We start from the raw sequence: 25,883 nt of genomic DNA on the forward strand, positions 1-25,883 counted from the left end.
GAGACTGCAGGGCCCTCAGCCCCCACCAGCCCTGGGAATGGGGGCCAGACCACTGGGGGCGGGGGTGCCCTGAGCCGGGGCCGCACCACTGTGCGCGAGTTGGGGGGTGGCAATGGGGCTGGGTTGGAGGCCTGGACAGCTGTACAGGGGAAAGGAGGTACATGGGACTAAGCTGGGGGCCGACTACTGTGGGGCGTGAGATTGAGGGAGGGAGTCAGACCACTGAACGGGTTCGGGGGTGCGGGATGGAGGTTGCGGGACTGAGCTGGGGGGCTGGACTATTGTGCAAGCAGAAGAAGAATGTAGGACAGAGATGGAAGGCCAGACAGTGCACTGAGTGGGCAGGGAGTGGGAGAGGAGAACAAGTTTGAGTCAGGAACCACTATGCGAGCTGAGTGGGCTTAAGACGTTAAGGTGACTATCAGCTTGCAGGTTGTTGGGCAAGACAAGTGGAATTAAGGAAGAAGCACTAGGGAACTAGGAGAAGAGTGGATTTCAGGGAATGGTGACCACTTTGCAAGAGCGCGGGAAACCAAGGGAAGCTGGGGAGAAGAAAAAGCAGAAAGGTATTCAGTTGAAGGGGATGGCAGTCCACTCATCCAGAGAGTGGTGTGAGTTTGGGGGACTGCATCACTTGGGATGAGGAGCAGACCATGAAGGGGTAGGCTCTTCTGAGGAAATGAGCTAAGCCAAGAAGAGGGGGAGAGATCATGGTTGTTGTGCACAGGATTTCACAGTGAGTATCCAGCCCTCGACTTGACCAGTCTGGAGGGTCAGATGATGCTGGGACCCTGAGGAAGAAGCAGAGGCCTTTGGTACCAGAGGGTTCCACTAGGGCCTTGGCCTGGCTGGTGTTGGTGATGGCTCAGTGGTTCAAAAGACACCTCTTAGAGAGAATGTGGGTCTGAGACCAGCATCTGAGGTGGACCTGAGTTCCCACATGGTCATCACTACCCAACTGAGTTATTCCAGCAAGCTCCTTTCCATCTCTGAGCCTCTTATTTCCTCAAATGCAAGAATAAATTAAAATTTTTATTATCTGACACATAGTAAGGGGTAGTTCCCTTTGACTTAACTTTCATTTTTCCATTTATTCAGTACATACCCTGTGAGGTACACATTGTAATTTATAATGGAAACTTTACAGATAGCTTTCCTATTGACCATCCCCTTAAATCCACGTAACATTTATGGCAAAAAACTGGGGTTGCAAAATGTGGAGTGACATCCCCAAGTAACAGTTAGTGATAGAGAAATACACTCTAAATAAGCCTATATTATTAGATTATAAGTATATGTAGAAAATTGCACAAGGATGAACAATATGGATGAGTTTTCACACTCAGTATACCTAAGTAATGTTGAGAAATGGTGCAGTGCAGAAGCACCTCACATCTTATGCCTCTCCTCTTTCCTAATTTCAAGCATCATTACTTAGATTGGCCCAATGTGTTTGATTTCTTTCACTCAAGTTGTGTCTGTGAGATAGTTATTGTTTGAGTTTGTTCATCATTTGAATATAGCACTATTCATCCATTCCACTGGTGATGAACATTTGGTCCTTTCCAGTTTGGAGCCATTATTAATAATGCATAGGAACATACAGATATCTTGTGGGATATATGTTATATAGTATATACCTTGATGTGGAATTTCTTAGGGCAGTGATGGAGAACCTTTTAGAGCTTTCAGTGATATAAACAGCCCACTGTGGCACATAAGCCATAGGTTTGCCACCACTGACTTAGGATATTCCTATGTTCGGCTTTAGTAGCTGCTGGTAAACCAGCATTCAAACTGGTTGTACCAATTTACACTCCCAACAGCAAAGTATAGGAATCACAGTTACTTTACACATTCACCTCTATTTGGCATTATCAATCTTCTTAATTTTAGCTATTTTGATAGCTTGTGTATTAGTGTTCTCTAGTGAAACAGAACCAGTAAGGTGTATATGTGTTTAAGAAAGAAAGAGAGACTGGCTTCTGACTTCAGGATACACAGAGATATCCAGGGAAAAAAACTGATGCTGCACTTCCAATCTGAAGGTCATCTGCTTACAGAATTCTCCCTTCTTTCCATGAGATCAATCTTTTTCTATTAAGGTCTTTAATTGATTAGATGAGCCCTTTCCCATTATGGAGGGTAATATATCCTACTCTGTCCACTGGTTTAAATCTTAGTATCATCTAAAACATACCTTCACAGAAACACATAGAATGATATTTGAACAAATATTGGGGTACTGAAGCCTAGGCATGTGGACCTATAATGTTAACCATCTCAATAATATTGCATTATAATAATTTGCATTTCCTTTATGACCAGTGAAGTTGCACTCTTTGGACATTTGAATGTTTTTTGTGTTCAAATCTCCTATTAGCTCTCTTGTCCCTTGGGGCCCGCGCTTCAGCAGGGTCTGCGGAGGCAGTGTGCTTGGCACGTGGGGCCAGTGGACAGGCCTCCCCCGCCTCGCCACCGCTCTGTATATGGGGCGTCCGGGCATGGAGCGCCGGGCAGCGATGGAGCCAGAGGAGCTGCACCTAATGGACGCACTCGCCTACCTGATGATGCTCGCGGGCTGCGTGTGCTTCGCGCTGCTCCTGCACCGCGCGTCGCCCTATGGGGGCTACGAGTCGCAGTGGCCAGGCCCGCGGGTGCCCACGCGTGTTGCCTGGGCCCTGCAGGAGCTGCCGGCGCTGGCCTGGCCGCTGCTCAAATGCATCTGCGCGTCCCCCCAGCGCCTTGACCGCCTGCCCAACCGCGTACGGCTGGTCATGTACCTCATCCACTATGTGCACAGGTCCCTGATCTTCCCCTTTCTGATCCGAGGAGGAAAACCGACGCCTCTCTTTACCTGTGTGTTAGCCTTCCTGTTCTGTATCTATAACGGCTACTTGCAGAGCAGGTACCTGAGCTGGTATTCGGTGTAAGCTGAGGACTGGGTGACCCAGCCCTGCTTGCTAGCTGATTTTGCCTTGTGGTTAACGGGCATCCTGATAAACATCCACTCAGATCACATCTTGAGGAACCTCCAAAAACCGGAGGAGACAGGATACAAAATACCAAGGGGAGGCTTGTTCGAATGCATAACTGCAGCCAACTACCTTGGGGAAATTGTGGAGTGGTGAGGCTTTGCACTGGCCAGCTGCTCTCTGCAGAGTGGGGCTTTTGCTCTGTTCACGTTTACCATTTTATTCCCCAGAGGAAAACACCATCACTGGTGATACCTTGAGAAGTTTGAAGATTATCCAAAGTCTCGGAAAATTATAATTCCATTTTTGTATTAAGTGTGTCATCATCAAGGAAATGATCTTCAATTGGAAGTTTCAGTGTTCTTTCTCTGGGTGTCAGGCCTGACTTAAGTGAGTCCTTCACAAGCACAGGGGACAAAGCAACAGGCTGCTCTTGGCAAACAACAGCAGCTTCTCAGTAAATAGGCCAGATGGACTCAAAGTAAAACATACAGCCCCCCTGTCACCAAGGAGTCCAGTAATTGTGTGCACACCTGAGCAGCCCGTCCTTGGGCATCCAAGTCATAAATATTTCACCCAGATTCCATAGCCCCTTCAAGACCTACATAAGCCTAATTCCTTTCCCAGTTAGCTGCTGATATCTCTCTCCCCTGGTATTGGCCCATCTCCCAGCTAGCTGCCACTGTCTCTCTCTCTCCCATCATCTGCCCATCCACATGGATGTGATAAACTCTGTTTTTCCCAGCTACTTGCTAGAATCTCCTGATTTTTAGTCTCTGTTTACTGAAATAAACTTTCCTTTCACAAGCCTGAAAAGAAAAATAAAAGATCTCTTGTCCCTTGAGGCTCTCATATTGTTCTCACTCATTAAGAAGATCTCTTTATATATTTGTTATATATATTGGAAATTTTTTTTTAATTATGGCTCACCTTTTTATCCTCTCCATGGACATTTGGTAAATAAAAGTTTGTAATTTTAATATATCCCAATATATCAACCTTTTTCCTTTAGAACTGTACTTTTTGTATTTGGTTTGATAAATCATTGTCTATTGCAGGAAATACTCTTTTATCTTCTGGAAGTGTTATTGCTTTATTTTCACATTTGAATCTCCAGTCTACCTGAAACTGATTTTTATGAATAATATGATGTAGAGGGGCCAATATTAATTAATTTTTTCATAGAAATATTCTATTACTCTGGGTAAGACATTAATATAATATTAAATACAAGTGCTAATAGTAAACATTCTTCTCTTCTGAACTGAAAGTTTCAGTATTATACTGTTAAGTATGTTTGCCATAGGTTTGATTTTTGTCATATGCTTTATCACATGAAGTTCCCTTCTAGTCATACTTTGCCAAGAATTTTTAACACTGAACAGGTAAGTTTTGTCCAATGCTTTTGCTGTATCTGTCAGATGATTACATGTTTTTACTTTTTTTCTATAAATATGAATTATACTGATTTTTATTTTTAAGCCAACTATTCTGATGAGTTGGAAAAAAAAACATAATGTCTGGTTTTACCTGTTTTCTCATGACAATCAACACAGAAGATGTCTATGATCTAAAAAGATGTGGAAATTTCTCCCCACCAGCAAGCAAGCAATTCTGTAGCAGACACCAATTGGTGTCTCATCCATTTAAGTTCTGACACTGCTTACCCGGAGATAGTGTCAGATCTCACAGGTTGAAGGCCTAGTTTCAAAGTCTGGGGCCAGGGATTTAGCTCAGTGGTTTCGCCACCTGCTGTGCAAGTGCAAGGACCCGAGTTCAATCCCCAGTACCAAAAAAAAAAAGTCTGCCCCCAACAGACAGATGGATGGACACGCATGTGTGCTCAGGCATGCACACCCCCACACACTTTTGATGCCAGTCACACACACCTGTGCTTCTGACTGACCAGCTAAAAGCCAGGGTTCTCACGCTTCCTCCTTGAGTTTATTTTTGTTTTGTTTTTTTTTGGTACCGGGGATCGAACTCGGGTCGTTGAGCTTGCGAGGCAGGCGGCAGAACCACCTGAGCTAAATCCCCGGCCCTCCTCCTTGAGTTTAATTTAGCAGAGCAGCTCATAGAACTCATAGAATATTCACTGATTTATTGCAAAAGATATTACAAAAATTAGAGATAAACAAGGTGAGATATGTGAGAGGGCTGCAAAACTTGAATGCCCTCTCCAGAAGCACAACCCTTTGGAAATCTCAAAATGCTGCTGCTTTGGGCTTTCAGGGAGACGTACTTGCATAGGTGTGATTATGGCATGGACTGTATGGAAATTTGATTGATAGGAAAGGCCTAATCAAAGGCTAATAGCCTGGGAAGGGACACTTAGCAAGGCCTTAGTTCTCCACCTCACTACAACCTCCTTTCTCCAGGGTATGGGGCAGGGCCCCTGTGGAATGAGGAGGGTCTTCTGACCTACTATCAGGTAAGGATAAGTCAGGATTTCTTTGCAGCCAGCTCTGAGACAGCCTTGAGAAAGAGAAATTCTAATTTCTCTGGTCTGTCTTGGGGAAGGAGTTAGCCCAAGAACTGTGGACAAAAACAAAACGTATATAAAAATATATAATATATACATTTATTTATTATAAAATAACATCTCTAATAAATCCTACTTGCTAATAACATCACTCTATGTGTTTGATATACATCTGGATTTGATTTGTTAATGTTTTGTTTACTTTTCTGTTCATGAGTGAAAGTAGCTTATAATTTCTCCTTCATGTGTTTGGTAGAATTCACTAATAAAGACATCTAAACATGAAGCTTTCTTTGTAACAAGTTTTTAGTAATTATAATACTCAGATTTTCTATTTTTGGGTCAGTTACAATAAGTAGTATTGTAGGAATTTGCTCATTTTCTCTATCTTTTAAACTTGATGGCAAAAATGTTCAAATTTGCTTTTATCTTTATAATGTCTGATAGTGATAATTTATGCATTCTCTTTTTATTCAGTCTCAATAGGTTGTCAATTGTACTAATATTCTCAAAGAATCAACCTTTGATTTTGTTGACTTTTTATTGTTTTTATAATTGTTTTTTATAATTTTTATAATTATTTTTTATAATTTCCTTGTAAAGATCACTGATTTTAAGCCTTCTTTTCCAATAATGTGTATGTAAAGCTATACATTTTCCTCTTACTATATAACTTTAGCTGGATCCTACAACTTTTGTATGCCATAATTTCATTTTAAAGTATTTTCTGATTTTAGTTGTAATTTTTCTTAGTTTATTAATTTTTATTAGTTGTAATTTTTATTAGAGTTGTGTATATTATTTGATTTTGAAACATTTAGGAGCTATCTAGATTTGTGCGGGGTTTTGTTAGGGAGGGACTTTTTGCTATTAATTTTTAGCTTAATTTCATAGTGGTCAACACACTCATTGGGGTTTTTATAATATTTTTTAATTTTTATTTTTATTAGTACATGTTTAGAGTACCTAATGACTACATTAATCATGGGTACTTGGTACATGTACATGATACATTTTAATTCTTTTTATTTTCCTTTCCCTTCTCTTCCCTTCCTCCTCCCTCCAATTATAGATCCCTTCTCATTTGCAAAAGATCTGTCTTCCTGTTTCCTATTATCTTTCACAGTGCCCTTTAAATTATTTATATTTGGGGTTTCTCATATAAACAAATCATGTGATATTTAAGCTTGTGTGTCTGATTTAGTTCACTTAACATTATGATCTCAAGTACATCCATTTTCTTACAAATAACTCAAATTTATCCTATGTGGCAGAATAGTACTCCACTCTGTGTAAATACCACATGTTCTTTATCCAGTCATCTGTTGATGAACATATAGGCCACTTCCAAGATTATCTATTATGAGTTATGCTGCTGTAAACATGTGTATGCATATATCACTGTAATTGATATCTATTGCTCTTTCAGGAAGATAGCTTATATATATTAGTGCTGGAGCTCAAACTCAATGCCTTGAGCATGGTAAGCAAAATGCTCTATCATTGAGCTACATTCCAGCCCTTTGTTGTTTTTTTAAAAGTAGGAAAAATTTATTGAGAGAAAGATTACTTCTGCCTAAGAGAGACAGAAGGGGAACCGGAAAGTGGTTGCCTGCCCATGCTGCTTCTCAAAGGTGTTTTATGGAACAAAGCCACAAGGTGAGGCAGGTTCAAGGTGGAACAAAACTATAGTCAACTAGTAAGATTACAAGTATAGCTGCTTAGGTAATACTGCTTCAATGAGAAATCACAAGGTGGACAAAACTATGAACAATCAATAAGTTTAGGACAAGTATAGTTGCTTAGGTAATATTGATTAAATGGAGATCCAATGGGGAAGCACATCACGAAGCAAGTGTACAAGGAGTGAGCAAGGCTTTCCAGTGGTAAAGGGTGGGTCAGGGATCTTTCTTGGAAGATCTTGGTCCCCTACCGAGGCGTTTGATACTTATTTAGAATATAATCACTGCTATTCATTCTATGGGGGTGTGGTAATTTCTCTTCTTTTACAATGAATGCTGCCTTTCAGTGAATGTGTCTAGATTGTCCTTCATGTTGGCTCTGCAAGGGCCGGGCCTGTCTAACTGCCTACAAGATATCTAATTAACTTACCTATCTACGATATTCCCCCCTCTGAAGAAATACCCCTAACTGCTGTGAGGGAACAAAGGGCAAAGACTGTTCTGGCTACTTCCAGCTAAAGAGAGTCATAGTTGTGATCAGCAGTAAGAGTCTACAGAGGGTCTATCTAAAGGCCCTCAATAGATGCTAGGCATTGTTATCTTGGGTAGGTGTATAGCTTTGAGTGTGGAGGAGACAAAGCCAAAGAAACAGAGTCATACTCTGACTGCTGATCACAACTATGACAATACATGGGCCAAATAATAAGATCGGCAGGATTGCTATGAATATAGCCAACAAGCGTTTCTACCAGGAAGAACTAATAATAGCCTCCCACAAAGAGAACATCCAAGGGACTTCAGAATCCTACATATTGTAATTTAGCAGTTATGAGTTATTTACAAGGTCGATCTGGTGGATCCTGGTAAAAGAAGTCTAGCACATTTGTCATTAATTCCATTTGTATGACTGCTTGGAGTTTGGCAGCCTCTAGGCAAGAATAAAGAAAATTTTAAAGATATTAGAGCATGTATAATCTGAGCCTGAGCACTAGAATGGAAAGGGAGGTTGGGGAAAGAGTCATGCTTAGAAACTGAAATAGTGAGTGATTGTCTTAGATTCCTTTACTGATGAAGGTTATCTATAAGTCTGATATTTTGTCATAGGTCTCTCCAGTCTTAGCTGTAAGAAGATAGAGACAATTTGAAGGACAAATTTAGCTAAGAAATTTAAAACTCTAGTTGAGCTCTTACAGATTTTACTGTAGTTTTCCCCTAATGAGCCATAGTTGTTGAACACCCAGAAGAGAAGTTCCTCTGGTGTCCAGCAATCTCCCTACTCAGGAGGTTGGGTGACTTGAAACAAAAAGTTACAATCTATGAAGCAAAAAGACCAAAGTTAGAACCTGTGAAAGAAAACTCTTACCTCTGACCAGTAATCTTGGAGGAAAACCTTCAAAATGATAATAGGGGGAAGAGGTGCAACTCCCAAACCTGCTAGATATCTGAAGTGCGAGCTCATGTTCTCTAAAATCAAAGAATGAATTCTAGGAACAACGGAGATTAAAAGTAGGAAAAATTTATTCAGAGAAAGATAGCTTCTGCCTAAGAGAGAAAGAAGGGGGACCAGAAAGAGGGTTACACCAGCCCTAGGCTTTTTCATCAATGTATATTTACTGACTTTTGGAAGGATCTGTTTTTTACTATCAGTTAAATTAGGTCAACAGGTATGCTAAAACTCTCCCACTACTAATGAATTTATTTGTTTAGTTCTGACTGTATTTGCTTTATCTGTTTTTAATGGTTGTTCAGTGCCCACACATTTAGAATTGCCTTATCTTCTAGTACCTAGTTTTGATCCTTTTATTGTAGATAGGTAAGTTAATTATATATTTTTTAGGCAGGTAGACAGGGCCTCCCTTAAGGTGCCAGCCCTCCAGGAGCCAAGACAGGGAAGAGCCAACATGGAGAACAATTGAGGCACATTCACTGGCTAGCATTATAAAAAGAAGAGGCACTACTTCCCTTAGAGATAGAGAGCAGTGATTGATATTCTAAATGGGAAATTCCTTGCATGTGACTTGTCTTCCCATTTGATCTTACTGGTTGGTAATGGTTTTGTCCCATCTCATGCCAACCTTGTAAATTTCATTGGGTCTTATAGTTTTGTCCCACTTTGTACTCATCTCATCATGTGGCTTTGCTGTATAAAACGTCTTTGAAATGTGGGGTGGGCAGGCAACCCCCTTTCTGGTCCCCCTTCTGTCTCTCTTAGGCAGAAGCTTTCTTTCTCCCAATAAATTTTTCCTACTCTTAACCTCTGTTGTTCATAGAATTCATTCTTCAATTATAGAGAAGACAAACTCGCATTTCAGATATCTTGTAGGTTTGGGAGTTACATCTCTTCCCCCATGTCACTTTCATCTTTAAGAAATCTTTCCTTTTATCTCTAATCATGCTTCTTTTGGTTAGCATTTCATCATATATCTTTTTTGTTCTCTTGCTTTAAATTTATCTTCATCTTTATGATTATGATGTCCACTATAATCAGACATTAGTGTAACTAAGAACTTTTCTTGTAATTCTGTAGGATATTTGAAGCACCATGAGACACTAATATTACTATTATTTTATACAGTATTTATTTGTGTTTACTGACATGTCACCCTTTCCATTGCTTTTCATTCATTATTACATAGTCAGGCTTCCAAATGAGATCATATCCCCTCTATCTGAAGTTCTGTGTATTATAGTTTGGATCCTCAACGTTCCCTAAAGGTCTTATGCTAAAGGCTTCTTTGCCATCCTGTGGTGCTATTGGGAGACAGTGGAACAGTTAGGATGTGGGGCCTACTGAGAGGAAGGAGGGTAGATCTTTGGGGGACATGCCCTTTGAAGGGGATAGTAGGACCTCTATCCCTTCTTCTCACTCTCTCTGCTTCCTGGCCACCATGAGGTGGCCACTCTACACTGTGCTTGCTACTATGGTGCTCCACTCTACACTGTGCTTGTTACTCTGGTGCTCTGCCTCACCATGGGTCTAAAGCCATAGGGCCAACAAGCAACCATGTACTGAAATCTCTGTAACCATGTGCCAAAATAAATGTTTCCTCCTTAGAAGTTGTTTATCTCAGGTATTTGTCCCAACTACAGAGAGCTGATTAATATACCACCTTTGACTTTGGTATTGTTCTACTGGTGATTAATTCTCTTAGTTTTTATCCAATACATATTTTTAAACTGAATTTTTAAGGAATTTCTTTTCTGTGTCTTGACTTTAAGGCTGCTACTATTTTCTTTCAGCACCTTGAAGACATTCTATTTTCTTCTGGTTTCTGGAACAGGTACTTCTTGACTTATGATGGGGTTACACTCTGCTAAATCTGTGTCAATTAAAAATACCATGAGTCAAAATGCATACCATAGTTATACCTAACTGACTAAACATCATCACTTACCAACACAGTATGCTGTAGGCTATCCATTGTTTATCTTTGTGATCCTATGGCTGATGGAGCTACAGGTTGCTGGAAACTATAATGTTAGGTGAAATAAATCAGACACACAAGCTTAACCATTACATGGTGTCTTTTATATGAGAAACCCAAAGTGTAAATAACAAAATAAAAGATAGATAATAGGAAGTAGGGAGGTAGATCTTTCTCAAATGGGAAGAGGATTAAGAGATGGAGGGATGGCGTGAAAGAGAGAAAAAGGGTGGTGAAAAAAGGAATTTAAGAGATGTTATATACATGTACCAACACCACACAAGGATTGCAAACATTATGTACTACAAACAAGTACACAAAAAAACAAAGAAGGGGATCAAGAAAAAGATGGAGGAAAAGGGATTTTAAAAAGGAAGATATATTATATGCATATACCAATTCCCTACAAGAAATGTAAACATTATATACTGCAAACATGTACAGTACTAATAAAAATGTATATTGGACCACATGTCACTAGCCTGAGAGAAGACTGAAATTCAAAATAGTTTCTACTGAATGCCTGTTGATTTCACACCATTTAAAGTTTCAAAATGTTAAGTGAAAAGATTTTAAATTGGGAACCATCTGTGTTTCTTTGAGAAGTCAATTTTCAGTCATAATACTGCCCTATTAAAAGAAATTCATCTTTCTCTGCCTGTTTTTCACATTTACCTTTTGTCTTTACTTTTTAGCAGTTTTAGTATGATAGGGCTAGGTGTGATTTTCTTTTCATCTCTTGAGCTCTGTGGTACTTATTGAATGTATGACTTGATAATTTTTTGTCAGTTTTGGTTAGTACTAGGCCATTATTTCTTCAGTTATTGCTTCTGCTGCTGTCTTTCTTTTCTGAATTTCCACTACCCATATGTTAAATCCTTTTACTCTGCTCCATTTATCTCTCGTGCTATTCTCTTAATGCCTCTGTCTGGTTGCTTTCTACTGATCTATGAACCGGTTTACTAAACTTCAAAGCTAGCTAAACCCTTTTAAAGTTTGGATCTGGAACACCCCCTGAAGGCCCATGTGTGCCTTTGTCCCCAGAGTGATGCTAATGGACGATGTGGCACCTTTGAGGAGTGGAACCCTTAAAGAGTACTAGGGAACCCTAGTCTCTGTCCCCCTTCTTTCTCTTTTTTATGTTCCAGTCTCTATGTGAGCAGCTTTGCTCTGCCACACACTCCTTGCCATGAAGCATGGCCTCATCACAGGCCCCAAAACAGCAGGGCTGACTAGTCACAGACTGAAACCTCCAAAACCGTGAACTAAAATAGACGTTTTTGTCTTTATCAATTAATTGCCTTAGGTACTTGATTAAAACAGCAGAAAGCTAAGCCACATAAACTTCTCTGTTTATTACATTGTTTTCTTTTCTTTTGAAATAGAGTCTCTCTATGTTGTCCAGGCTGCCCTCAAGATCACCATCCTCCTGCTTCAGCCTCTCAAGTGCTGAGATTATTTGCATGTGCAATTCCACCCAGCTGTAAGTTCTTAATTCTAGTTATATTTTTCAATTCTTGCTTCTATTCTGGTGACTTTTATTCTATAGAATTTCTTTAGAATATGTTCTAGAACATACCAATCAGAGTTTTCAGTATCCTAATACCTGGGAAAAAATTTTTCCCTTGTTTGTTGTGCCATTGAAATTTGAATACTGTTGTTCTGGGGAAATTTTTATCAAATGCACAATACTGTAATGAAAAGAGTAGAGAATATTTGGGGCTTAGGTGATAATGCCCTTCTCCAGCCAGGATTTACTTTTGTTTCTGGCAGGCAGGTAAGGAAGGAAAGTACATCTTAATCTATCTGGGATCAGGCTGAATTTATAGCTGCGTTCGATGTCTATTAAGGCTGGCATGCATCTTGTTTATTCTTACTCTTTAGACTATAGCCTCTTGAGGTGCAGTAGCTTTGGTCTTTTGGGTGGTTCTCTGTACTTCCTCTATTCCTGCAGGTGTCCCAGAAGTCTAGAGTGTTTACTAGGGCCTTGTTTGGCTAGCCCTGAACTGGTTTTGTCCCTCAAGCCCCATGAAGCCACCTAAAACTCTGCTGAACTTCTTTTAAAAAGTTTTATTTTTTGATTGGCGTATAATAATTATATACATTTATGGTGTACAATATATATATATTTAAATAAGACCTCAAAACGACTGCAAATAGCCTCATTAAAAATAGGCAAAAGAGCTAGATAGACAACTCTGCTCAACTTATTAGCTGTTAGGTTGCCACTCCCAAATCAGTCAGCATCTGAGAAGACTGGAGAGGATATGCGGAACATGAAGTCACCTCGGCACCTTTCTTCTCCCTGAAACGGTGAGCTCCTCAAGATCTTACCCACTCAGTAGCTCTCTAGTCCTTTTGAATAGTTTTTTTTTTCTTTTTGAATCCATTGCTTTATTTTGTCCTGGCAGGAGAGACAACAAATCTGATACAAAGCAGTTCATGCCGCCAGAAGAACAGAAATAGAAGAAGTACAATGGACCACCAAAAAGACCAAAGCCACTGCACCTCAAGAACCTGTTTTAGCCTACCTGTGTGGAGCAACGCAGAGTTGTCTCACCCTCCAATTGCCTGGTGTCTGCATTGAGCTCCAAGAGCAGTCAGCGTGGATGACTGCTAGATAGGATTCCTGGCACATGACAAGAGAACTTGGTGGATGAAGTCCATGCAGTCAGCTCCTTCTCACCAGACAGATCTCAGCCCAAAGGCCCCTCCTGAGAGCAGCCACCCTGGACTCCTCTCTGTCTCTGGTCCTCCCTCATGTACCTCCTCTAACACAGTCTGAAACAACCTCTCTTATTCAACAGGTTATTCATCTAATGAATGTAACCCTCGCACGGCACCATGACCCCTGCCACTGCCACATAAAAACAAGGACCTTGACCTTTTCATTCCCACAGTATGTATTCAGGTGCCTCCTATAGTGCCTGACACACTCAGGCATGCCACACTGATTTGTTGCATAAATGAACAAAAAACTAAACAAATGATAAAATCACAAAAGAGTACATACAGAAGCACGCAAAGGTAAAAATCCTACGAGGACCATCTTTCTCACAAGGTCTTGGCAAACAGCACAGTCCTTCTTTTCTTCACTCTTTCTCTCCTCTCAGCTCTACCACCTTCCCCACACTCTGACCACTGTCACATCTTCCAGATCCTACCTTTTTCCTCAAAAATTTCACCCATCTCCACAACAAGCTCATCACTTTGTCCATTCTTAGGGAATTGATCAATGCCTTCAGTGTCTTCCAGGCAGGCACCATGGCTTTCTTTGCTCTGTCTGAGCTGCTAGAGAGGGAAGTGGTCAGAGTAGAGTCCCACAAATGAGGGTGAATATAACTGTCCCAACTCCAATTGAGTCCCTGTCCACACAGCTGTTTCTCTGTACTAAGAGATAATTTTCCTGGCTCTGTAGAGTCCAAGCTGCTGTGTAGCGAAAGCTTCTCATTTCTTTTGTGAGCATGATCTGTGCCAGACCTTTAAGAACAATCCTTTCTTATTCACCATTCAACCTTGGTGCTATTTCAAAAGACACTACATTTGACATTCACTGTATTTCTAAAGGATGGCACCAGCTTCCCCAAGTCAGTTTCCCTAGCTCTCTGACTCTAGTTTTCTGATAAAAGGTAAAGAGGGCCTGCTGGCCCATTCTACCACTTGTAGCCAGTGTCAGGCCTCAGGACTAGAGTGTGCTGCTGCCTCGGTCCTTCCACTGACATTGCATGGTCAGTCTCCACTTTTGAAACTTTTTTTATCTCTTCCATGATGTCTCATTGCTGTGAGGACAAAATGCAATCCTCTGAGGAATCTGGATGCCTGCCTCTTCAGCCTTTTCTCACCTACGCCTCCAGCCAAGCTTTACCAAGCTTTTTTAATTTCCTCAAAAGCATTCAGTCTGATTTCATTTAGGAGCCATTGCAAAGAGCATCCACCTTACCTCAGCTGACTTTCTTCTCATCCTTCAGAACTGTTTATTGGCCCCTTTCTCACAAAGTATGCCCTTCCCCCAGGATGTACTGAGAACCTGAGAACCACCCAGAATAAGCTTATTATAATAAATTATAATAATCTGTTAACAGATCTACCTCCCCAGCTAGGCCACAGTGATGGGGGGGGGTCATCAATGTTTTTTGTTCATTAATGTATTGACTTGTTTGTGTCTGTCTCCCTCAACGGTAATGACCTTGATGAAATCAGGAACAATATTTTTTGTCCACTGTTATATTCTCAATGTGCAGCAGAGCAGCTGGCACATAGTAGGGCCAAAGTTCAACACAGCCCCATTTTTATCTCATCACCACCTAACTTCCACTGAACACTTTGTGTGAGTTGGCTCTGTGATAAGCATTTATAGACTAAGTCATTTAATTCTCACAGTCAATGTATGAGATAGGCATAGTAGTCCCCCTTTATCCACAGGGAACACATTCTAAGACCTGCAATGGATGCCTGAAACCTACAACAGTACTGATCCCTGTATATGTATGGGTGGGTATTTATATATGTATACAATACATATATGGTTTTGTATACATATATGTATGTTTTTTCCTATACATGCATACTTATGACAAACTTTCACCTTTTTACTTAAATGCCTTTATGGCTTCTCTTTGACATATCTGAATTGCCAGCATAACTAACCTTGTACTTTGAGACCATTCTTCAGCAAAATATGAGTTACCTGAACACAAGCCCTGCAAGACTGCAGCAGTCAATCTGATAGCCAAGAAAGTTACCACCTAGGGGCAGTAGTGGATATAACATGGAAAGACTGAACAAAGGGATGATACATGTCCTGGGTGAAATAGAGCAAGATGACACAAGATTTCATCAAACTAACCAGAATGGTGCATGATTTTAAAACTTATGAATTATTTATTTTTAGAAGTTTCCATTTAATATTTTTGAACCACGGTTGGCCAGGAGTAACTAAAACCAATATAAGAGAAGACTTCTGTACTCCCATTGTATGAAGTAGGAACTATTATCAGCCCCATTTTACAGTCAAGGACAACAGGGCACAGTAGCTCAGCCAAAGCACAGACAGAAAGTTCTAGAATCATAAAGGCTTTCAAACTCAGGTAACGTGGCTCCAGCACCTTAACCCATACTCCATACTGTCCTTATCACAACATTTATTGCATGTGCTGTAGGTGCCTCTTCCCCGGAAGAAATGAACCAAGAACTAGCCTTTTAGTTGCTCAGCTAATATCATCCACCAGGTGGCAGTCACAGCTCCCAGATAAAATGCTGTTACGTTGTATCGCTCCGTACCCCCTTCCCTCCTGTGAGAAACTCGATTTTTTTGTTATTACCAAGAGGTGAGCAGTCTGGATTCAAAGCACAACTTTCTGATTGAGCTTTTTGAAGATGGAACTTGGAGAACGTGCTTGTCCCATCCGCCGCGTACATACACTATGCGGCAAGTGGCCCAGGCTACTGGGCACCAGAGCGGGTGGAGAACCAGGACACCCCTAGTGCACTGCACAGAATACAGGATCCTCTGTGTAAGATGTAATTTCAGTCCACAGAAGAGATGATTTGCTCCTCCCTCCCCCACTCCTCCTCAAGCAGCTGCTAGAGCTGAGGGGAAAACTAAAACATACTTATTCCTAGTCACGATTCCATTTGGCCAGTGGCAGGCGTGGGGACATAGGGTTCCCTGAGGAAATATCCTCAGATGACTGTTAGTGAAGGGCCCTCCCATGTCATCTGTGGCTGAAATGCTTTTCCTTCGCCTGCTGCTGCTTGGAAGAAGTATGATTCCAAGTGGGGATCAGGGGTTGGATGGTCCTTCCTCATAAGTTACCCCAACTTTCACAGAGCTAGCCCCAGGACTTACTTAAGAAGGAAAGTGGCCCAATTCCATGGGAGGGTGAGAGGCAAAATGTGTTCTTTAGAATGAAGAAATTGTCATATTAGTTCAAACAAATGCATGTTGTTTTAACCCTCAAAATGTAATATAACATAGTTGTAATGTAACATAATTGGGTTCTTTATGTTTCAGTCAGAGGATATGATAATGGTACCCAAGTCTAAAGGTGCCTGAGAGCTAAATCTGTTCTCAGTCAAATCAGTGAACCTCTAAGGCCATTGCTCAACTTCAAGATAATATCTACTGTCTCCATCTTCAGCCTTTGGGAATAGGAAAATCCTGGCACCACAGTAACAAGACCAACACTTGAGTTAGGACTGAATGGATGAGAGGATCCATCCCTGTGGGGAGCTGAGAAATGATTCTCTAGATCTGGTAGCAAGAAAATTGAACACCCTACCCCTGTACCCTGCCCCTACTCCTCTGCTGCCTCACCACCACTAAACCAACATGACCATGTGTTTGACTCCTAGTTTTTTAGCTCAGTTTCCTCTAAAGTGTTTCCTGTGTAATCATTTCTAACTCATTTTCCTCCCATAACCTCTCTTCAAATTAAAATAATGCATAATGAGAATTAGAGTCTGTGCAGTGTTTCTGAACACCAAGCACTACTTGTTAAATCAGAGTGCACTTTCAAACAAGCAAAGAATTTTAATGAGACTTCAGAGGACAGGGAGGGAACTGTACTAAAAGTCTCTTTGTAATCAATATCCTTCTTCTTCTGTGTGTCCAAGGAGGATTAGAATGCATTGTTTGCTTCTATTTCATGAAGGTTTTGTCTTTGCTAATGGTTTCCAAGGGAAAAGGATTAGTAATGCGTTGTACATTGTATTTCTTCCCAAAATAGTAGAGCACGAGGGATTTTGCCAACACCCAGTTGGTTCACATGTGTCTTCCTCACTGCCCGTGTTTCCTCCAACTTGCCTGAATGCTGCTGTCATCATCTTGGCTCAATTCACCATAATCCACCAAAATACACCAATATTACCTACCAAGACTACTGCTTTCACCTCCTAAATTGTTCTTCCACCCACCCCACAGTCAGGTCTCTGCACAGTTGCCAGAGTGATCACAAATCAGTTCATATCCCTCCCTTACAGCTTTCTGCAGTGGCTCTCCCTAAACCAAACTGAAAATGAAATTGTTTAGACTTACAATCAGAGCTCAAATTATGAAACTACTAGAAGAAAACTTAAAGGAAATGTTTCATGGCTTTGGACTGAGCGAGGAATTTTTGAGCAAGATCTCAAATACCATGGCAACAAAAGCAAAAACAGACAAGTGGGATGATATCAAACTTAAAACCTGCATAGCAAAGGAAATACTCAGTGTGAAGAGACAAACTTCAGAATGGGAGAAAGCTTTTGAAATAATATACAATGATAATTAGTTAATATCTATGGTACACCAGGAAACAACCTACTTAAAAATGGACAAAAGACCTGAGAAAACATCTCTTAAAAGAAGACATACAAATGGTCAGTAGATGTATGAAAAATGCCAACATCACTAATCATCAGGGAAAAGCAAATCAAAACTACAAAAGGAGTTAGAATAGCTATTATAAAGGAGGGGAAAATGTGGAGAAAAGAGAAACCTTGGGAACTGTTGGTGGAAATGTGCTAATATAGCCACTGTGGAAAACAGTATAGAGACTCCTCAACAACCACAAAATTAAAAATAAAGCTGAAATAAAATCTTAAGTCTCCACCCTAGCCAGTAAGAGGCTTATGTGATGCCTCCATCTCACTCAGCTCTGCTCCTGCCCCACCCTCCAGCCCAGCCCCACTGCTCTTCATGCATACTGATCAAGCTCTGTCTTGCCTCAGTACTTTTGCACATGCTATCTGCTCTGCTCAGGATACTTTCCTCAGATTTCAGCATGGCTTGTTTAGTCTAATTATTCAGATTTCACCTATCAGAGAAGCCATCTTTCAACTCCAAGTTAAAGTAGACATACTGCTTCCTAGTTTTCTCCAGACTGTCCAATTTTATTCTCCTCACAATACCTACCATTAACATTTTCTTGTTTATAGGGATGTCTACTTGCTAATTGTTTGATTTTTCCTTCCAGAATGGAAATGCAAAGAGGAAAAAGACTGTTCTGATTTTGTTCCCACAATATCCCAGAGACCAGGACAGTGCAAATTCTTCTTTTGTGTGTGTGCAAATTCTTATTAGGTGAATGATTAAGCGAACAAGAAAATTACCCGATGTAATTCCTTTCTGCAGGTTGACAACTTTGGCTAACAGTTATCAAGTTCAAAATTCAGATTTGTGGATCCATGTATAATCAATCCTCTGTATCTCAGGGTTCTGTGTCTGCAAATTTAACTGAGCTTGAATTAAAAATATTCAGAAAAAAATTGCATTTGTAGTGCATATGTACAGACTTTATTCCTTATCATTATTCCCTAAACAATACAGTTTAACAACTATTTACATTGTTTTAGGGGTTGTAAGTAATCTAGAAATGATTTAAAGTACACAGGAAGATTTGTGTATCTTATATGCAAACACTGCACCATTTTGTATCAGGGGACTGAGCATCTATGGATGTTGGTGTCCTGGGGTGGGGGTGGAGTATGTCCTGGAACCCAATGCCCAGTGGATACTGAGGGGAGACATTATCTCCTGAGGTCCTCCAAACAACTCCCCAGATGGATGTGGATAGTCATAAGGCCCAGACAGAGCTGAAATAACTCACCAAAAGCACGCAGGTACAGAAATAAGACAGTCAGTACAGTCATAAGACCCAGAGAGAGCTGAAATAACTCACCAAAAGCACACAAGTACAGAAATGCATGCACACATGTGCACACACACACACACACACACACACACAATTTGCATCCAAGAGTCCAAATCCAGGCCTTTGTCTCAAATGTAAATGCCAAGAGGACACAGACTTTTCCTGTTTCCTCCCCATAGTGCCCGTGGGACCTAATAATGAATAAATATTTGTTGAAGAAATGGATGCATGATTGATTGGATGAATATGCAAACTTCTGGATAAAATTCTCTCTCTGGGATAAAGGCAGATTCTCAAACAGCAATTCTAGCCTCTGGGGCCTGGCTACCTAGTCTGCATAGGCCTAGAGAGGAGCCAGCTCTTCCTTTGCACCTTTTCTGCTTGCCCTAGAGCTTGGCTGGATGAGCTTCAGCTCAAGAGGCCCAGCCACAACCCACCCCAGCTCTGTTCTCCCAGCACCAGAGCTGTCTTGGCAACCAAGTACTTGCTACTGAGAATTGTAGTGTACAGCTGACCTAATAGCTATCTAGAAATGCAGTCTTGGAACGCCAGTGCTACTGCATTTTTACAAAATCCCCAGGTGAACTTGCTGCACATTAGCTTCAGGGCCTTCAGAACTTCCTATATCAAAAATTCCAATCTCTATTTTCCTCCTGAAATGTCTAAGCCTTGGGGCCCTATTAGCCATCAGGCTCTCCTCTTACAGCACAGAAATCTCCTCAATGGCAATTTGGAGAAGCAGTCTAGGAAAGAGAACTCACCTTGGGATCCTGTTAGTCACTTATTCAGTGAACATTTATTAAATGCACACCAGGCACGTGACAGACCCTGAGGAACCACTCAAGAGCAAGATGATATTTGTCTTCCTCTTCTCCCCTCAAAAGATAAACATGATACATAATGAAAATTACACATAGTAATAAGTGCTAGTCAAGAAGTGGGCTTCTGATAACAAAGGTGATAATGAAGAGGCTATTGCTGTGGTTTGAATGTAACCTCCAAACTAATCATGAAATTTGCCAGTGAAACAGGATTCAGCTGAGGTAAGGTGGCATTTGCCCATAATCCAAGCTACTGAGGAGGCTGAGACAGGAAGATTGGAAATTTGAGGCCTGCCTGGGAAACTTACTGAGACCTGATTTCAAAATAAAAAATAAAAAGGACTGGGGATGTACTCAGTAGTAAAAGCCCTAAGTTTCATCATCCTCATCACTGCAAAAGAAAAAAAAGGAAGGAAGCAAGGAAGGAAGGAAGGAAGGAAGGAAGGAAGGAAGGAAGGAAGGAAGGAAGAAGGGAAAGAAGGAAGGGAAAGAGAAAGAAAGAAAGGAGGAAGAAAGCAAAAAATAGTTGTGGGGTCTTTAAGAGCTGATTAGGTTATGGAGCTTTGCCATCATGAGTAGATTAAAGCTGCATCTTGCAGTGGGGCAGTTATCCTAAGAATGGCTTTAGTACAATCTGGGCCCCTCTTACCCTCTCTATTGCATGCTTCCTTGCCTTTCCACCATGTTATAATGCAGTACTGAAGACTTTGATGGATGCAAGTGCCATACCCAGCCTCCGGAACCATGTGCCAAATAAGTTTCATTTACCCAGTCTGTAGTACTCTGTGACAGCAATAGAAATAGGACTAAGATGAGGTCTTTAGAAAGGCATCGAGGACATACTCTCAGGGGGAGGATTGGACATCTGAGCTAAGGCCTGAAAGATGAGTGAGGAGCCAGGTCTGTGTTGAAGTGAGTGAAGGAACAGAATGAAGACTAGAAGATAATTCCACACTAAGGGAATAGCCAGTGAGCAGACCCTGCACCAGGTCAGGGGCTTGCACAGGAGGAAAGAAGAGGGGGTCTTTGCAGACCAGACATAGCCTACGATCAAGGGGGAGAAATGGGAGGAGGTTCAAGTGGAGGCCAAGGCCAGGTCCTGCAAGGCCTGGGGGAGATGGGTATAAGGAAGCCTGCAGATTTTATCTCCAGGACAGTGGGAAGCAGTTGAAAGGTTCTTATTAGGAAACAACGAAGCCATGTTCTGTTCCACTCTAACTGCAGAAGGTGGACAATGTAGGTAATAATCTCAGAGAGGAGAAGGAATTTTCCTGCTCCAAGTGTGACTAACAATTTCCAGACCTGCAGTAATGCAAATGATCATGGGAACTACTAATTCTTATGTTTTAAGTACTGTTTTTCATAAGCACCTGCTTAATCCTTACCTCAATCTAATAATGGAGATAATATTTGCTATTTATGTATTTACTGGTACAGGGGATTGAGCCCAAGGCCTTCATATTGAGCTACCTCCCTCTTTTTAATTTTTTGAGACAGGGTCTTGCTAAATTACTAAGTAGCCTAGGCTAAGCTTGAACTTGAGATCCTCCTACTTCAGCCTTCCGGAGTGCAGGGATTATGAGAGTATGCCACCACACCCACCAATATTTGCCTTTTCTGACTCATGAAACAAAGAAACAAACAACAACAACAAAACCTAATTCTCTAAGGTTTCTGAATGTGGTCAACATCACTCAGCCAGTCAGAGGTATCCCTAGGACAGAAACAAACCCCAGCCATCTCACCCAGAGCTATGTCCATAGTGACTCATATCTTTGAGGTTTGAACTCAACTTTGCCAAATTTCCAAACTCAAGTCAATTGTGTCCCACACTGTGTTGGAAACACATTCACCTACATCACGAAGTTCATAAATGCAAAGGGGAAATAACTGAGGAACTAAAATTCATTTTTTTCTCAAAGGCAGTCTCATTGAGCTGTCAGCTGAGGGGCACAAGGTCTACTTTCCAGTGCCTCTTCCTCCTTTCTGTTTCTTTCTCCAAAGAGGAAGATTTTGGGTGCAAAGTTTCCAGGAAACCAATCTCAGGATACAGCTCTGTTGGAGTTTGTTTCCAATCTGGCAGCACAGACTCTGCCTGCAGTGCATGAATCCCTGCTGTGGGAGGAGTCTCCTGCTCCTAAAATGGAGAGAGAGCTGGGCACTGCAGTAGCAGCCCAAGGCCTGGAGTCTAGTGCTTTCTTTGTCACCATGGCAACCAGTGTAGGCTGGTGTGGGGTGGCAACAGAGAATCCACAGGAGGAAACTAACTTGGGAGAGGAGCATCCAAACCTGCTACCCTGAAGTGGTGACCCTGCCCCCCACTGCTGCTTTCTCCCAACACAAGAACTGGCAATTTGTAAGCAGACAGATAATAAATAGCTGCAACAATGATTGTGATAATGAATCGACATTCATCCGGCATTGGCTGGGGCAAGACATGGCTCTCACTGCTCTCATGACCAAATTATAGACCCCAATTTCCAAAGATTATGGAGCTCTGTTCTCTATATGGGATTCAAAGAAAAGCACCTTAAAATATTCAGTAAACATAAGGAAAACCAAGGAGGATTCCAATTTTCTCCCTTTATGGGTGACAGCATCACTGCAAAATTGCTTGAGGCTGACAGAGATTAATGTAATCAGGAGGGTAGAAGACTATCCTTCCCCGGTTATGGGTGCGTGTGTGTGGGGAGGTGTGTATGGGGGTGTATGTGTGTGTGTGTATCTGTGTGTGTTGCTACTGGATTCCAGGTACAAAATTGCATCTGATAATTGAGTTCTACTTCCCTTCTCTCCCACCCTCCCTGAATTCTCCCTACTCTCTACTTTAACCCACATGCTTCCACACCTACCTTCTACAATAATAGCCCTTAGGGAGGTTCTGCTGATCTGACTTAAATAGGACTTATGGGACAAAACCTAATCCTAAGTGCATCCTTTCCAATTTTAAATTTCATGTTTACTCTTTGCTGGATTTGAATTTTTTGAGTGGTGAGAAGGAAAGTGCTGAAGACTCTGTTCGGTCACAGACTGAGCATTGTCCTCAGAAGGATGTTTTACTACAAACCTAGGTTCAAGCATTCTAAATTGGTTTTTCCAGGCTGTACTGTGCAGCATCACATCTGTTCAAGAACAGCTGTTCAGGCTGTGGCAGAAATCAAAGCTACGCATTCCAGAGCTCCAGTGCTCTAAAAATGGCACATGCTTTATCTCTTTCATAAATATATAGAAAATCAGGAATACAAATTCTCTACTGAAGACTATTTTGGTGCTTCTGATATCCCAGTGCAGAATGTTCAAGTGCCGCTTTAAAATTCACAAGAACACATCAGTGACAAAGCCTCTCCCTCATTCCTCTGGATTTTAGGACTATTTTTGTGAAATCACAAAGACCATACAAAGAATCAAAGGATGAGATGCGTAAGAGGAGGCTTGGCTTTCTGTATAAAATGTGTTGTTCAATGATAGTTCTGTACAAAAAAGTAAAACCTTTTCTTGGATCAAGGAAAATCGTGTGTGTGTGTGTGTGTGTGTGTGTGTGTGTGTGTGAATACATGATGCATGTATATGTCTTTCTCTCTTTTTTTTTTTTTGGTACCGGGGATTGAACTCGGGTCCTTGTGCTTGTGCAGCAGGCAGTGAAACCACTGAGCTAAATCCCTGGCCCTGTCTTTCTCATCAGTCCACCTACCTACCAGCCTACATCCTCCCGCTTAGTTACCTAGACATCCTGTCTTGGACCCATGGGATTTTGGTTAGTTGGATCATTTCTTAGTTCCCTAATAATCTGTGAGATGACAAAACTAGAACAAAGAATAACCATCACATTATTGTTAAAGGTACCCTTGTCAAATCGATGAAGGATCAATTATTTTTAGATGAGTTTTTAAAATGATATGCATTCTTTCAGTATAACTTTTTTGTGACTTAATGCAGGAGGAAAATGAAATTTTAATACATTTCTCCTTTTTAGGTTAGAAATTTGTTTAAGGAGTGGGGAGAAACAATACCTGCAATTTGTGTGCCTGGTTTTGAATCCTAATTTTGTAGACTGGTTAACCTTTCTGAACCTTGGTTACTTAAATTGAACATAATTACAGTACGTATCTCATGAAGTTGTGGGTAAAGTTGAAAAAAGGGGGACAGACATCTGTAACACAATGCCTAGCACCTGGGAAATACTCCATGGGTACTAGTAGTTACTATAATTCTTACTCCCAGAGTTTTGTTTCTGGAAATCCAAGGCTTACACTACTAGAGAAAAGAGTTCTCCTTTTTCCTTATTTCCTATCCTAAATTGATGAATATTTTCCTGGCAGTTGAATCATAGAGAAAGAATATGCACTAAAAAGCTTGTACTTTCTCAAAGTGAATAGAAATGACATTCCAACTACTTTGCCCCTGCTCCTGAAAATGTATACCCAATTTTTACCACTGGATCACAAACACGGACTTAAGGGAAGCCTGTATAGCAGATAAGACCTGTAGAGGAAGATTTGAGCCACTTGGGCTTGACTAAACTCAAGGACATCTGCCTGACCTCCTCACCCAGAGTCTGCTAACCAATTCCATGACTTTAAGCAAATCTCTTAGCTGAAGAAGAATGTGACCTCATTTTAGGACTCAACCAAAACTCACATTCTCTTAATTTATTTCATCATCCTATCCCTATTCCTTCAAATATGACACTTGGACTCATATTAGGTTTGGGAATAAAAATTAAAAGCAAAAAATCAATTTTAAAAAGAAATCTTGATCCTTGCAAATCCAGTGGCAGTGAGGTTTAATGAGGATTGGTACATGAGAATGGGAATCTAAGATTCACCATGTCTTAGCTGTGTAGCCTTGGGAGTCTCCCACTGTCTCCACGGGCAGTTCTCCATGGGGACTCTGTTCAACACTTCACAGGGCCTTAACCTGTCTCATGTATGTAAGTACCTAGGATGTAATGGGTGCTCAGCAGTGACTAGTTTCCTCTTCCAGAACCAAATTCAGTCACTGAACAGTCAGGAGTGTTGAGAGCCATCTGATAGTTGAGGCTATTCCACTTCCCCATCCCACTCCCACCCTGCCCCTGCGAGTCATTGGAATCAAACCATCCCCTAACAGTTAAACACACAAATGGCCATGTCATTTGGTGCTTAGATACAAGAGGTGAACTATGCCTTCTTTACTTCAAATATGGAGGCTTCGGGTCTTCACTGAATCCTACCAAATATCATTCTGCCTGCTCAGATATAGATAACCACTAGCATTCTGAGTTCTCTTCCTGAGTAACTTATTTCATAGTAAGTTTCAAATACCCTATTGTCTTTAGTAGGTTTGTGGAGTCATTCTCATGTCTGTCTGCTTCTTCTCTCTTTTGGTGCTGCAAGGGGGTGAGAGAGGAATAGAAAATAATCTCTGTAAAATGGTGACATTTGCTTGATCACACTGACATTTTTTATGGTATCAAAGCTCTGCTTCCTGAAATAGAACTCCAATGAAGAGGATAAAGAAAGCTCAAGCTTAGCTTCTGGCATTCAAATTCCCTTATTCACCACCCTCCACCCTCATCTACCCCCAACAGTTTTTCTCTGACACTTAATCAGATTATATGTAATACAAAACACTGGTGGTTTGCACACATTCTGGATTTGGATGATGCTGTTCATTTTTAACTTCCTTGAGACAAACTGTACTTTTCCAACCCTGGTCACCACGCTGAATCACAATAAGACACTTTTTCCAGGAGGCCAACAGTGACACCCAATTTGACTAGAGAAAGATTAGAACTTAAAATATCTTGAGAAACCTCAAGGAATGCCAAAACAGAATGTTCTCTAATAAGAGACCAAATTGGTACTGCTAAATAAAGGTTCTGAA

At 41.0% G+C, this 25,883-nt stretch overlaps 1 pseudogene across 1 annotated transcript; it reads left to right on the plus strand.

Moving 5' to 3' along the window:
* Window positions 1-28: 28 nt before the first annotated feature.
* On the plus strand, window positions 29-14,647 carry LOC101721753 (3-oxo-5-alpha-steroid 4-dehydrogenase 1 pseudogene; annotated as a pseudogene). Its single transcript, XR_204805.3, has 3 exons — window positions 29-12,047; window positions 12,779-12,877; window positions 12,976-14,647. The product of XR_204805.3 is annotated as a 3-oxo-5-alpha-steroid 4-dehydrogenase 1 pseudogene (transcript).
* Window positions 14,648-25,883: the final 11,236 nt, after the last annotated feature.

The sequence above is a fragment of the Heterocephalus glaber genome, unplaced genomic scaffold (genome assembly GCF_053883595.1).
Source record: "Heterocephalus glaber isolate CG9 unplaced genomic scaffold, H.glaber_assembly_v1.0 deba00001606, whole genome shotgun sequence".
Lineage (NCBI taxonomy): Eukaryota > Metazoa > Chordata > Mammalia > Rodentia > Bathyergidae > Heterocephalus > Heterocephalus glaber.